Source organism: Meriones unguiculatus, chromosome 4, assembly GCF_030254825.1.
Source record: "Meriones unguiculatus strain TT.TT164.6M chromosome 4, Bangor_MerUng_6.1, whole genome shotgun sequence".
NCBI classification, from domain to species: domain Eukaryota; kingdom Metazoa; phylum Chordata; class Mammalia; order Rodentia; family Muridae; genus Meriones; species Meriones unguiculatus.
In genome coordinates this window covers 108,397,544-108,411,400 of record NC_083352.1, presented here as the reverse complement: position 1 = coordinate 108,411,400, position 13,857 = coordinate 108,397,544, and positions in this window count along the sequence as shown.

Here is a 13,857-nt window from a genome sequence, read left to right as displayed (position 1 = left end):
ATCTGTTAAAAAATAGACAGTAACATTAAATTTGGTAATACATATTTTATGCCAATTTATAAATTATTGAAGAAAACATACTATAAATATTAGCTTATTACTTAACTGTTGAACTGTCCTGTGTTTGGTTGTTCATAGACACTGGGGAGAATGCAGGTTGTTAAGAATATTTTCATGTTTTATCCATCAAAGCAAAAGTTTGAAAATGTTCATGGCTTCTCATCAAGGATAATTATCTATTGTCTACTGATGACTGTGTTTTCACCAAGTGGCTCCATTCCAACTGGCAATTGCATATTTAATTAGCATATCAATTTATTCTCATTAGTGAGTCTGGGAGAAAGTAAATAATTTAGACATTTTTCTACCAACAAACAAAGTCACCGTAAGACTGCATTGCAAGTTAGAACCAGGAGACCCAGTGAGCTTACAGATCTCCTGATTCTTTGCTCTGGAAAATCTTACTGAGAAAGTCAAAGAGAATGATGTAGTAACTTAGGAAATATTTCCTCTGATGAGCTCGGGGGCTGTTCTTTATGCCATTTGCAAATCACAGAAACTCAAACTGGCCTTTGTAGCTTAGATGACCAAGGATCATGTTACTTTTCAAATTCTCTTCTTCAATTTTAACAGGAAGTGTCTCCAGAGATTTTTTTTTAAACGCTGGACTTTTTTTTTTTTAATTTCAATTCTCCAAATTCTTAGTTTCTTCTGTAAATCAACTCAGAAAGAGCAAGCATTCTCCCTCAGGCCCTCCTAGAACAAGGAGGTTAGAATGAGAGTGCCAGTTGCTAATACTCATTTATTCAAATGATTGAAACAACTGTCCCTGCAAGTGCTCCTCTCTCAGCAAGAAAAGAGACCTGAATAAGACAGGAAAAACCCCTGATCTCCAGAAACAAACACCCAACTTACACTTTACAGAGCCAGGGGACAAGCAAACAGCATCCAAAGTAACTTTAAATCTTTAAATAGAAATAAGGAGACCCGGAATAGAACCAAACACAACTGGCTAAAAAAAAAAAAAAAAAAAAAAAAGTCAATGAAATGATTCCTAATGATATTCTGCTATCCCTCATAGATCAGTGCCTAGCCCAATTGTCGTTAGAGAGCCATCATCCCACAACTGATGAGAGCAGATACAGAGACCCACAGCCAAACATTAGGCAGAGCCCAGGGAACCCTGCTGAAGAACAGGAGGAAGGATTGTAGGAGCCAAAGGGGCCAAGGACACCACAAGAACACCACCCACAGAATCAACTAAGCAAGGGTCATAGGGGCTCATAAAGACTGAAGCAACAAACGTGGATCCTGAATGGGTCTGAGTTAGGTCTTCTGTGAACACATTAAAGTTGTGTAGTTTGTTGTTCTTGTGGGACTCGCAAGACACGGAGTGTGTGTATATGTGTGGGTGCTATCTCTAACACTTTTGCCTGATCTTATGGCCCTTTTTCTCCTCCTGGGTTGCCTCACCCAGCCTTGATATGAGAATTTTTACCTAGTCTTATTGTGCCATGTTCAGTGGATATCCCAGAAAGGTCTGCTCTATCTATCTATCTATCTATCTATCTATCTATCTATCTATCTATCTATCTATGTTTCTATTTGTTTTTGAAGGGAAATGAAGGATTTGATCTGGTGGAGAGGGTAAATAGGGAAAGAGTCTAAGAGGAGTGGAGGGAGGGAAAACTGCAGTTGGGATGTAATGTAAGAGAGAAGAATAAAATTTAAAAAAAAAAAAGAGAGAGGCCATGGGGAAAAGCGGAGTCTAGTACAGCAGTGGTCCCCAGAGTGCTAAATAGATGATCACTCTCTTCTCACTTGAAGGATGATCAGGAATCTCACTCACCAGCGGTGAATTTATACAGCATAGGGCTATGTCTGCTGCCCTCAGCTACGAGTACCTGCTATCTCTACTGCTTATGCAGAGGCCGGGTCTTGTACTCCAGGCCACTGATAGACACAGTACGTGCTAAAAGGCACCATGCCTGGCTTAATATCTTTCAGTTGCCATCTAGACTTTTTAATAATCTTGTCTTTGAATTTTTACCTTGTGAACGATTTCCAAAGGGATTGTGGGATACTTGTTTGAGATGAGACAAAAATGTGTGTGTGTGTGCGTGTGTGCATACTCAAGTGTGCTCATTTCCAGTACTATTTCTGGGGAGGTGTGAACAGATGTCTTCTCATCCCAGATAGCGAACCAACAACACACCAAAGAAATGACACCACCTAAGCCTAGCTTGACGGACCCATGAAATTATTGGGGTCACTTACAGGAGTTGGGGTGAAACATTACTTACATGAACAGGATGATTCAAACTCCCAGCTTCACAGAAACCCCAGCATAGGAAGTGGTTCCTAAACAGGAACCTTGGGGATTTCTACATGACCCCCAGGAGTCCTTACTGTTTAGGTAACCTAGGGGAAGGATAGGACTTGTGAATCTGATCTGTTTTAGGAACTTCCTTAGGTTTGAGAGTTTATTAAGTCCTGACCCTTAAAAAGTACTCCTTCAGAAATTCCTGAGTCTTAATGAGCTTCCCTCTGTAGTAAAATGTTTCCTTACTTGGTCCTTCTCATTAGTTCTCTTCTTTGGGTCTGTGCCTCATAGAATGCTTATCTTGTACTATATGGCTAACATCCACTTCTTAGTGAGTACATACCATGTACGTCTTTCTAGGTCTGGCTTTACCTTACTCAGGATGATCACTTATAGTCCATCCATTTGCCTGCAAATTTCAGGATTTTTTTGTTTGTAATAGCTGAGTAGCATTCTGTTGTATAAATATGCCACAGTTTTGTTATTTTTTAAAAAAATCTATTTTTCAGTTGAGAGACATGTAGGTTGTTTCCAGCTCCTCTTTTCTGATGAAAAGGAGAGAGGGAGGGAAGTGAGGGGGGACTGGAAGAGGAGGAGGGAAGGGGCTACAGATATGTAAAGTGAATAAAATGAATAAGAGGAAAAATATTTCAATTCAGAGGAAATTATTACATAATCTCCCACCCCAAACACACACACACACTCCCTCTGCTTGATAGACACTAAAGTGTGTCTTTCGTTGACCTACTCCACCCCTTTATTTTATTTTATTTTATTTTATTTTATTTTATTTTATTTTATTTTATTTTATATTTTGACAGAGTCACAGAACCTGACGTTTGCTGATCTGATTAGACTGACTAGCCCTAAGGTCCCTGCATCTACCTGTGTTCAGTCATGCAGTATGAGGGTTATAGACACATGTCACCACCACACAGCTTCTGTGTGGATGCTGAGGATTCAAACTCAGATCCCAATGCACACACAGCAAGCACTTTACCCACTGAGCTGTCTTCTAGCCTATCACACAGATTTCGGATGAACGTGCAGAAGACACAGAACAGAATCAGAACCACAAAGTTTTAGCTATAAAGTAGGGCACAGCAAAGATGAAAGCTGTGGAGCTGCATTTTCATTTGATTCAGAATCTGCTGTGAACTCAGAAAGAAAAATGGTGGTGCTGAGGGAAACACGGAGGATCATGGAATCCAGTCACAACTTTCATTACCCGTGTCCCTGGACTAGACAACCACATATGCCTAGAAAGATGCCCCAGAGGAAGAGAAAATGAGAAAGCCATCAACCCTTTGTCTCCCAGCACATTCTTTCTCATCAGCAAGCTGAAGGCATAGGGTATTGGCAGAGCATGTCCACTAGTCAGGAAAGCTGAGTAAGCCATCAGCATGTATGAAATACAGATTAAAAAATGAGTGATTTTGATAATTCTGCATGTGACATAATCTCATTCTACAACATCTAACTTGGCATGGCACTACATAAAAGTTGCAAGAAATTCATTGATACTGTCAAATGTTGTATTTATCTTTACTTAGAATAAGAAAAAGAAACATTTTAAGAAATGAATAAAGAGACAAGGGGTTGAAGGATAAAGCTTTTGATTTCGAACCTTTAACACTACCCTTTACTCTGGAGTTATGAAAAAAAAAAGACTTTCTTATTTTTAAACCAAAAATCTGCAAATGACATAGCTGGCCATGCCTGGAAGAAAGTGAATTCTGCTAAGAGAGTTTAAAGGACTTTTTTAAAGACCCTATTTAAAGTTGGACAAAAGGGCAGAGACTCATGGGATACCAAAATACTCAGAGACATGACATAATGGGGTGTCAGCAGTAGCCTAGGACCTAAAGGAGTAAAGACTTAGACATGTTTCTCTCAGCCTATGGAGGCTAAGACAGACAGACAGAGAAAGAGAGAGAGAGAGAGAGAGATTGGAAAATGAGTATCCTGCTCTCCAGCCCTCTTTCCATTTCTTTTGCTATCTTCTGTCTAATTCAACTGGAATTCAACCATCAAGGGAGCCTGACAGATACAGACCCTGACTTCAGGTTCTGAGAGCAATAAAGTAAGCCAGAGGGGGTCAGACACAGTGTCTGGGATGGGGACCAGTTGCCAGTAAGTATGGGATAATCTGAAGAAAATTGACCTCTGTCCATAGCTTCAGACACGGCACCTGTGGGGAGTGTGCTTTCTTACAATCTGCTAAGGGCCCCTTGAGAGCTCCAGGATAGAGACCTGTTCCCAGAAAGATGGATTTATAAGCTATGGGGAACTGAGTATTCAGCTTAGCCCATACAATTCAGGGATAGGCGATGCAATCAGCAATAACTAATGATTTAGCTAATCGTGTCCACTTAAAGAAACTGTCAGCAGCGCTGCAAAGATGGAGTTCACATGGCCTCCAGGTTGGTGAGCATGTCAAAGTGCTGGATGGTCATGTGTCCCAAGGAAGAGTAGGAAACTATGCCCTGCCCTTCCCACACCACTCAAGCTTGCCTTCTCTTCTACCAGGTTCACTCCTTTACGCCTGAATTGCATACTTTTTAATAAACGAGTAAGGCTAGGCAAAGCCTTTTCTTGAGGTCTGGAAGCTGTGCTGGCAAATTGCCCAAAGAAGAAAAGGCAAAGTAGCAAAGTGGGTAGCCTAGGAACTGCATTCACAGCAGCAGAATACACCCTGTGTTCACAGCAGTCCTCTGAGTTTGACTCGTTTTGTATGGGTGAATCCTTCCTCTGTGTTGACTGTGTAGTTCGTGTCAGAACTCAATTGAACTGTTGGATAACTTATTGCTGTAGTAGAACAAACAAAAATTCCATTCCTCTGATGTCAGATGTTGGATCAGAAGGCTTTAAAAAATGACCACAAAGCAACTAATAATGATGATAACTAATACTGGGCTCTTTATGAAGTATCATGTATTTCTCTTCCAATTCTCAGTCATATAAAACAGAAAAAAAAATGCCAATAATCGTATTTGAGAATACAGCTTGAGAATCTCAGCTTAAAATCATGTTTTTTGTTTTTTTTTTTTTTTTTTCTCAATGCAGTTTATTCAGGAACATTGAACAATCCTCAGACCCCGGGGAAAGCCAGCCCACAGCTTAAATAGCCTCTGGGTAGCCAACCCAGGCGTGCCACGGGGGCAATGCAGATAGGTCCACATACATGGAAGCAAGCCAGATCCTCGGCCTTAGCCAAATGTGGAGTTGTTCGTGACATAGAGCACTCACCATCGGGAAGGTGGAAGGCAGAAACCAGCTCCATCTTTAAGGCATAGCATTCCGCAGCTCTCTACAGTTCCCCCTTTTTGTTTTAGACGCATCAGGCAAGAGTAGAGGTCTGATCTCTGATATTAGAAATAAATTGGGACTTTGTACAGATGTTCATTTAGGTGTCATCCACCCAAAGAGCATCAGACCCATCCGATACCTTTTTCTCAGAGGCGGGACCTGGGGCATCAACCTGCATGCAATCAGACATGCTCTTCTCTGGGTCCAAAGTGGCTGACCCTGAGTGCAGTGCTTAGCCTCGCATCCTGAGCGTATCATTTTAGCTTTTTATGGTATCCAACCATGCTTGGGGAGAATGTCCTGCTTCAATGGCTGTAAAGGCCTGAATGATCATAGCTGCATCACACTGTTGTGAGACTCTAATCTTGCATATATACCACAGGCAAACCAAGGAGACCAACACCAGAAGGCCTGCTAACACTCCCATGCCCGCCCATTCCTTCAGATGATTCATGGCTGCAGCAATCCATGTTGATAATCCTGTGGCTAGTCCTGCGTCCACTCTGGTAGAATTTACTGTGACAATGGCCACTCTCAGCTGCTCCATCGTAGTATCGAATTCTCCAGTCCAATTACCTAAAATATAGCTCGACAATTGTTTAGACAGATTTGCAGCACAGGAAAAATTCTCATGTTGTATGCTAGTGACACAAAGTCCAGCATACTTTCAATGACAGCCAGGTTGAGCGATTTGCCATAGGGTATCAATTTGCTCCTGCAAGAGGTCAATCCTCTGATTGAACACCATCAAGCTTCCTTTTAGTTGAGCATTAATTCCTTTATGTACAACTAAGGCATGAGCTACATTGGCTAAATGATTATTCAGGGTCTGAGCAGTCTGCCCAGTATGACTCATGGCTAATGCCCTGGTGGTAGCTCCAACAGCCGTCAATGAGATGGTAGTAACAATGGTGGCTGTAGTTCCAAGATCCCTTTTCTGTCTGAAGAGAGTCATAGAGTGAGGGGCATCAATGGGCACAGGCACCCAGTGAGGCATGCGAGTAACCAGGGCATACCTAAATTTACTAGCATTCCAGCATTGGGCAAAAAAGCAAGTATCATTACCACAATTACTTGGCTCTATCTGGCTAATAATGAATAAAAATGGGGGATATAGACAAACAGGTGTGGGCTTATAGGAAATATTATGAGAAGCCTTAACCCCTCGTTGGAACATCCTGCGTCAGTTCTAGAACTAGCAGTGGTGGTGTCCGAGGTCTGAGTAGGTTCAGGAGACCATTGCCCCCAGGGGCGAGACGTGCTCCATGCCAATTGACTAACTCCATGTTTTCCTCCAATTTTGAGAGTCATTTAAGGTTCTTAAATTATTTTTTTCCCTTTTTTCTTAAATTTTTCATCAATTACACTTTATTCATTCTGCATCCCCCCATAAGCCCCTCCCTCCTCCCCTCCCAATCCCAGCCTCCCTCCTCCCTCTGCTTGCATGCCACTCCCCAAGTCCACTAATAGGGGAGGTTCTCCTCTCCTTTCTGATCTTAGTCTGTCAGTTCACATCAAAAGTGGCTGTATTGTCCTCTACTGTGGCCTGGTAAGGCTGCTCCCCCACCCCAGAGGGAGGTGAAGACACACATGGTATATACTCACTCATATAGACATACAACATAGGACAAACCCACTAAAACCTGTGCATCTAAAGAAACTAAGCAAGAGAGAGGACCCTAACTAAAACGTCCAATCCCCATCCAGAAAGGCAAAGAGGATGGACATCAGAAGAAGAAGAAAACAGGAAACAACCTAGGAACCTACCACAGAGGGCCTCTGAAAGCCTCTGCCCTTTAGACTATCAAAGCAGATGCTGAGCCGGATGGGCAACTGTTGGGCAGGAGAACGGAATTTTAGGTAAGAACTGGGAAATAGTAAGAGCTGGAGAGGACAGGGTCTCCACAAGGAGAGCAACAAAACAAGAAAATTTGAACATAGGGAACTTCCCAGAGACTCATACTCCAACCAAGGACTATTCATGGAGATAACCTAGAACCCCTGCACAGATGTAGCCCAGGGCAGTTCAGAGTCCAATTGGGTTACATAGTAATGTGAAGAGGGACTGCCTCTGACATAATCTGATTAAAATCATGTTTTTAAACAAGAATTAAATAGAAAGTATTATGTCAAAGCAGGATCTGGATTTCATGAGCTTTTTACTGTGGCTGTGACAATGGGCATGGGTGCCGTGACCCAGAACATCATAAATATGTTACTCACAGTTTTGAAATATAAAGGGCAATGGGGATTAAAAATCAAAATGCTTGAAAGGAGAGGATCCCATACTAGTTTCAGCTTCCAGAGGCACCTGTGTTCCTCACGGCACAGTCGCTTCCATCACCACTAACGTTAGTCTCATAGCACCCTCCCCCACTTCTCTCTCCAGCAGTCCTGGCTCCCCTTCCTGCTATCCTTCGTGATCACACTGGCCTCCTGCACACTGTTCAAGATCCTCACTGAGAGCCCTGCATGTTCTGTGTGTGCAGAGTCCTCTTTCCATGGCAGTTTGCCAAGTTACAGGCTTTGGGTGAAGATGCCGATGTCTTGGGGATCCACTATCCGATTAACTAAACACCGGACTCACTCTCCCATCTCATCCTCCATAGCCATAAAACGGGAACTGAAAATGACTGATCTCATGAGTTTCAGAGCTTGGTGGCCTTTGTTTGTTTATTTGTTTGATTTCGTTTTGCAGGGAACAACTTTATTTGTATCACTATTACCTGTTTAACTTTCAGTAGCATTTAAAGTAAAGAAACTTCTGCTACGTCAGATTGGGCTGCATGAGTACTCTGTGTCAGCACAGCTCTATTCTGTCTGAAGTTTAGAAAAGTCCCTGCCTCACACTCCAGGGTCTATAAACAGTTTCTTTTCTTTTCTTTCTTTCTTTTTTTTTTTTTTTTTTTTTGTAAATTCAGGTTTTATAAACTTGCACTGTAAAAAAAAAATTTAATTAGTAGCCAAAATGTAACATTCAGTAGTTCTCAGTGCAAAAATAGTTCTATTGTCTGTGGGAGATGGCAACTCATTTGTGGCTTGAGCATAGGGCTGTGGAGAGAGAGGCATTAAGCTTGCTGTGTAAAAGCTGCCTGTTGACAGAGAAGAATGGCAGCCAACTCCCATCCAGGCCACATGCAGCAAACAGAGCATGAGCAACAAACACCATGGTACCCAAATGTTCTAAAGATCAGAGCTCTCGCAGGATGGGGTTTTTGAACTTCTGTTGCTACAACTCAGTAGCCCATCTCCAGGTGTGTCTTTGTTTCCTTTATTTTTCCTTAATACACATCCTCTGTTTCCATCAATATGCTTGTGACCCTGGTCCAGTTCATTGTTAGGTGATACAAGAGCCTGGAAACCTCAGTGACCCCTGCAGCCTGGTCTGTTGTTTCTCTAACTGTGTGTTTGTCTGTCTCCTTCCCAGGATTGTGGGCCAACAGGTACTACAGCCCCCACAGTTCTACTTGTTCTTGAGGCAGTACAGTGTGAGGGCCATCATTCATCTGGACGTCTAGGCCAGCTTGGACTTTGCAATCCTCGTTGTAAGGGACATCTAAAGACAAGCCTTCAACCTGCTAAATTTGGACGTTTCCCAAATATTTCAGCTTCCTGCTTTACCTTTGGGCATGGCTAGGTAAGCATGAAGGCAGACAGAAAACCTGTGTGGAGTGACTGCCAGCTTGCGGCTGAGGTTTCCTCTGAAAGGCTTTTGAAGAATCAGCCTTCCCCAAGTCTGGAGCAATGAAATGGAGCTCATTAGAGCTGGCATTTTTGAAATTATTGAATGACTGCCAAGAAGATGTTGTGTTATGAAAGTAACCTCCATATAGTTTTAGAAGGAAAATGATATGTTCCAGAGATGCTGTTTGCAGTAAGTATGTGAAGAAGAAAAAAAAAAGAAAAAAAAAAAAAAAAAAGAAGGTGGATTTGTGCTTGGCAGTTGCTATGCAACAATGCATTTGGCTATTGCTTTTCTAGATTTAATAACCATTAACTCATGCACTTTCTTGGGCATACAGGTAATTTACAGCAAGTAACCCTCACAATGATTCTTCCTTTTCATAAGAAATATCGGTGCTGTGCTAAATTATGTGGTTGTTGGGATAGCAGAGTCCTGGCTGTATATAACTGAATCCCTGCAGTGTGGACCCATTGGAGGTTGTTAAAGAATCACTGTGCTTGCTGACAAATTAATGTGGCATGTAGTTACATTTTGGCCTGGAAGCAAAGCCGGAAAATTAATCCTACCCATAGTTGATTAGTGAAATGCTGAGCTTACGTTTGCCCTTTGTAAACTGACAATGTTCTCTAAAGCATCAGATAACTTGCCCTCTGATTAGAGGCAGGAAGATGCTTCTGCATCAACTTCTTTCTTCCATCTGTATTCAACCCTGAAGGGTGTGTGTGTGTGTCTGTTTCTCTGTGTGTGTCTGTGCACAGGATTGTAGTTGGCTAAATCAAATTAAACTATATATCAATATCACTTATTGTAATTGCTGTAGCCAGTGTAAAGCGCCTGCTTTGTGTCAGCTACTGTGTTGCTCATTCATTTCCCTAGATCGTTTCTGTAATGGCCATACTATTTGGAGGGTTCTTTGTGATCTCGGCTCTGAGTGCTGTTCCTGAAACACCCAGCATTTAGTCTGATGTTAGTCCCTGGAAAGCATTTGTTTGGTTCTGCAAGCCCCTGTGTCTTTTTTTCTGTTCTGACTCCACCCAACTACGTGGTGCTAATCATAGTATCCACATTAGGCCAGTAAAATTTTTCCACCACCAGAGACAGACTAGTTACCCGGAGCAAGCTCAGGACCCAAGCAAGTCAATCAAAACCTTTCCTAGAAGTGTTTGAAATAGTTTGAAGTGATTTTTTTTTTTTTGATATGGCTTTTCCCTCTTCCCTGCAGGATGAGGACAAGGGTGAGACAAGATATCAGAAGGCAATGGCTTTCAGCATTTTACTTGAAAGCAAGGACCCCACTGCCTGGCTCCTTAACTTCAAGGTGACAGCAACATTTCTTCATTCCTCAGAGGAACTCCATTTCCCTTTATGGGAATGAAATCAGTGAGCAACAATGGTCCAGGTCCTTCATTAGGGTTTACAGGGAATACTGGGCACTTAGACACATTGCCTCCAAAGTATAAGGATCTCTCTTAAAACACCGGATGCTATACCATTCATCCTGCAACCTTAAAGACAGGACAGGCTCTGGCAGCTTGGAGTCCTCAACTCTAAAGGCAGGGTATCGATTTCAACCTCCAAGTTGAGAGTTGGAGATGAGAATGAGTTGGGTGTTGTCCAAATGTGGAGCAGGATGGGTGTAATGGAGAGAGGAAAAAGGTCTTTTTAGACTAAAATAATGTGAGACAAAAAAAAGCCAAATTCAAGACACTGCTTGTGTGTGTGTGTATGTGTGTGTGAGTTCAGCAGAGAGAGAGAGAGAGACAGTGAGAGAATACAAAGATTACAGAACTCAAAAGGTCTTTGCAAGGAGGCGCCTGCAGCCTTGTCAAATTTTTTGCATTTATATAAATGGTATATTAAAGATAATTGGAATTGCATTTGTCACAGACACTATGCAGAGACAATTTTTAAATTCATTTTTTGTCTCATACATTATATCCCAACTGCAGTTTCTCCTTCCACCTCTCCTCTCAGCCTTCTTCCCCTCAACTCCCGTCTCCCCCAGATCCACTCTTTCTCTGTTTCCCTTCAGAAAAGAGCAGGTCTCCCAGGGATAACAATGAAACATGGAACATGATATAGCAAGATACAGTAACTAAGCACAAACCCTCATATCAAGGCTGGGTGAGAAAAGCCGGTAGGAGAAAAAAGGTCTCACGAGCAGGCAAAAGAGTCAGAGACACCCCACTCTCACTTTTAGGAGTCCCACAAGAACACCAAGATAAACAACCACAGCATTTTATGCTAAAGGCCTAGCTCAGTCCCATGCAGGCTCCGTGGTTGCTACTTCAGTCTCTGGGACCCCTATGTGGCCCACTTTGTTGATTCTGTGGTCCAAGCTCTCCTAGTGTCCTCAACCCTCTGGATCCTACAATTCTTCCTCCTCCTCTGTGTTTCCGGAGCTCCAGGGGAGAGACCGGATACAGGTCTCTAATTTGGGCCCAAAGCCTGGCCGTGGGTCTCTGCTTCTGCTCCCATCAGCTGCTGGAGGAAGCCTCCGTGATCCTCGTCAAGTTATTAATGATTCTTAAGAAAATGATTAATGCAGATGTACTCTAGAGTTCCAGGGCCTGTCTTGAGGATTGCCAGCAAAGCAAAGTTTGTTCCACCAAGAACCAACCAGCTGCAACTTTTCACACGTTGGTGACAAGCCTGGCTCCTTTGTCTGGGTTCCAAGTGTGTCTCTAACAGGAATTTTCTCGCCCTGTTCAGCCTAACTTTACCAGTCACCTAGAGCAGGCCAGCAACAGCAGGCAGGCTTTTTAATCTCCATATGAGACTAGAAGAAAAAACATTCGTCAGGTCAAAAACATGGCCACATAGACTGGCAGAGTTGAAAAATACCCCCGTAGAGTAACTTCTCCATGAAATGAGCTTGAAGGAAAAAATACCAAACAACGCTCTGAGAAATGTGAATCGCCGCTCCACCTCTTTGCCACCAGGCACAGTTTGAAAATGTCATACTAAAAGCAGCTTGAGAACAAAGGCATGTCTGCACCAGCCAACGGAGTCCACAGCCTAATTTCATGTCCAAAGCTATTCACAAGTCTCTTGAATTCTGTAAGTAATTACACACATAATTATATTGTTAGAGTATCGTGATTTATATTGTATCATTATATTATATTGCACTTAAGTGTTATAAAATTGTTGCTAGTCATGGAAATAATTGTATCGATAATTATGTTCTCTAGATTTGAGTGTGTATGCATGTGTGTGTAGTACATGCGTACTATTAATACAGAATGTGCTCATGTACAGTAGGGGTGAACACACGTGTTTGTATGCCCATGGAGATCAGCGTTTGAAGTGAATGTGTTCTTTGATAATTCACTTCTTTGATATTTTTTAAAACAGACTCTCTCAATGAATCACTCATGTGGCAAGCTGTCTCACGAGTTCCAGAGACCCACCTATCTCTACCTTCCCAGCATTGAGATTCAAGAAGTGGACCATATTTCTATTAGCTGCTGGGATGGGAACTCAGGTTCTTGCTTTGCTTAAGCAAAAAGATGACTGCGTCATCTTTCAAGACTCCATGTTCTTACTTGATTATAAAATATACTTTACATTATATATATTCTATAATATTTCTGAATATATATTTATTTATAAATATGCTATTCAAGCAAAGCACATACAATATTCAGATAAAAATCTTAGAAATTGTGGCTTTTATTTGCACATAAAATAACCATTCTGAGAGCTTCTAACATCAGGTTTATGGTTTAAAATCGTTTTTCTTCCTTTTGCGTGTCAGGAGAGGGGAAGACAGCTTGGAATGATCTAACTCCAATATTTATCAATCAGATGTGTTGCTCTGCCTCTGGCAGGATGCAGAGAATTTCACTCTGAAACAAACTTCATCTCAGAAGACGGACTCCTGTGCAGCTTGCAATCCTCCTTCTCACTTCACCACAGAAGGATCAGAGGAAAATGCTGGCACAGGGAACATGAAAAGTTATTTAAGTCAGGATGCCAGATGCCTTTTCAGGGCTCTGTCAGAAGGATGGCTGTAGCAGAAAGCCATTGGTGGTGCTCTTTTCAGAAACTGTACTTTATTTGGGGTGTTTTGGCCTCTACCTCCCTTCCACCAACACCCCAACCTTAAGTAGGAGAGAGAAAATGTCAGTGGGTAGAGGGAGCCCGGACCTCCTTACTTCTTCCAGCTAGTTAGGGTCAAGAGGTTCTTTTAGGGCTCTACACCAATCTCCATTGACCACAGACACAGCCAACAGTCTCCTCCATGCCTCTGTGCCCCAAAGCATTTCTCTCTGTCTGTCTGCTCCAAAGTACAATACGTCTCTGGTCTATCCAAAATGGTCTGTCCAAACTGCTACATGCCACACGCCAACACCGAATGCCACACTGAACTCCACTGAACATCACCCCATCTCTTTCTTGTTCTCGTATTTACACTCTCAAAGTTCTAGACCACGCCCTTCTCTAAGCTGGACGTGAAAGGCCATTACCAGCTGGCAAAGATCACACCCCACAGATAACTATTAACAGGTTTCGGCAAACTATAGCCCAATGAAAA